The 1804-nt window shown below is 47.5% G+C and overlaps 1 long non-coding RNA gene across 1 annotated transcript; it reads right to left on the bottom strand.

The window, feature by feature from the left end:
- Positions 1 to 333: 333 nt before the first annotated feature.
- Positions 334 to 1438, bottom strand: LOC134217370 (uncharacterized). Its single transcript, XR_009981014.1, has 3 exons — positions 1229 to 1438; positions 1087 to 1153; positions 334 to 1014 (listed from the first exon to the last, which is right to left on the bottom strand). It is a non-coding gene; the product is annotated as an uncharacterized LOC134217370 (long non-coding RNA).
- Positions 1439 to 1804: the final 366 nt, after the last annotated feature.

Raw genomic sequence — 1804 nt, 5'->3', positions numbered from 1 at the left:
CAAAGCAATATTCGCGGTTGTTATCATCATTGGAAGACTTAAACCAATGGAGAGAATACTTGGTTGGAGTAAGGGCCAACCTCCACAGAAAATAACCAAAAGAAACCTAAAAAACGACCGAAATGTGAAAATACTCCTTCTTAACCTCTTCAAATGCTTCCCTTCCTTCTTTTGAGCTACCGTGTACTGAAAATGCATTTATTAATTCATTTAATTTGCTTCTATTCATCTTCTTTACTGACATTTTTATTCTTAAAATTAGGCCTAGCTACAAATTCATTTCCCTCTATACTCTGTCCAACTGCTCGACTACTATGGACGGTGTGACTTAACTGGTGCGGTGTTCACTATATGGTGCGGCATTCACTCTTTCTATAAATAAGCCAACTACCTCGCTGACGCGTACGGAAGGAACGGTAGGGCTATCGGCTTGGCCACGCTAGCGGATGGGCTAAGGCTAGGGGCTTTCATTCGCCATGCGCATGGGGAAAAATAATGGAACATGCATGTTACTCACTCTGTTCGTTGCATACCAACTTGGAGGCGTCGGCGGTTCTCCACTACTGCTGCTTTGGCGCCACGCGTGTCACGCGCGGTCTCTCCCACGGACTCCGAAATGGTTCACGCGTCGTTCATCGATGTCGCCGTTGTCGATGACGCCTCCGGCGCGAAATTGTGGACTGCTCGACGGGGTACAGCCGTCGGTGGCGTCGAGCTACGGTGTGCGCCTCCCGATCCAAAGGTCGCCGGTTCGAATCCGGCCGGGGGAAAAACTTTTTACGCGACCGTGTCACGCTCTGCACGCCGTCACTCACGAAAAAGGATGTCTAAACTTGATTACCGGTTTCTAACCGGTCCGGTTGTTGCCGCCCTGCCAAGGGCGCGGGAAAAAAACGTGCGCTGCCCTCTCCGGTCCACGTGTACCACCGGGACGTCCTTCGTAGCAGGTAAACGGGGTCAAAAGCAGTCTCCAACTGTGTGGGTGGTGTGTCGGGCCTTGCAACTTGCCACAATCTGGTAAAGAAAAGAGGACCCACACCGGTCTTGAACACCACACTTTGCACCAAGTTTAGTCTTCAGTCTTACCGCTTTATCCGCAAGTCTACACTACCACCTAACCGCCAGAATGCACTAATAACTTGATTACAGCTAACTAGTAGAGGGGAAATTAAGGGAAAAAAATCTAAATAAGCAACTAGGAGCACTTTCACATTTTCTTATAGTTCACCTTCAAGAACACACCACGACGCGATTTAGAAATTCCGGACTGCTCTTGCCTCTTCCGTAGACCAGAACGAAGTGAACGAGCTAAGTCCTTGGATCCTCAGATCAAAGCGCGAGATTTTATGATCGTCGCCGGAAATTACGCGAATCACGAAGTGATTTCGCGAAGGTCAAAAATTACCTCTACCCACACCAACATCCATATTCGGCGGGTAAAGACCTCCCTTTTCCCGAGCTTCCAAGTGGAAACGATCAATATACTTGTCTCCCACCCGAAGATTGTAAATGATTCCGGGGGTCAACGAATCTTGAAAGCGATCCGGATAGGTCATTGGCCGGGCCTTGGCACATGGTCGCTGAGATATTCGCTTGAACGACGGTTATTTTGCGCCATACATTTGAGTGGGAACTCATTCAGTGCAGAGATTTACTGAGTGCAAAAATGAACATTATCGGTATGCACTCAAAGTGAGCGTTTGAATTCAAGGGGTAGTTCAATGGGGAAATTCATCGTTACTGTGCTACTTTGTACAATTCTATTTAAAATTCAAAACATAAATCATGGTACTGTTACAACGAT

This window comes from Armigeres subalbatus, chromosome 2 (assembly GCF_024139115.2).
Source record: "Armigeres subalbatus isolate Guangzhou_Male chromosome 2, GZ_Asu_2, whole genome shotgun sequence".
NCBI classification, from domain to species: domain Eukaryota; kingdom Metazoa; phylum Arthropoda; class Insecta; order Diptera; family Culicidae; genus Armigeres; species Armigeres subalbatus.
The sequence above is the reverse complement of the archived record's forward strand: the minus strand, read 5'-3'. Positions and strand labels throughout refer to the sequence as shown.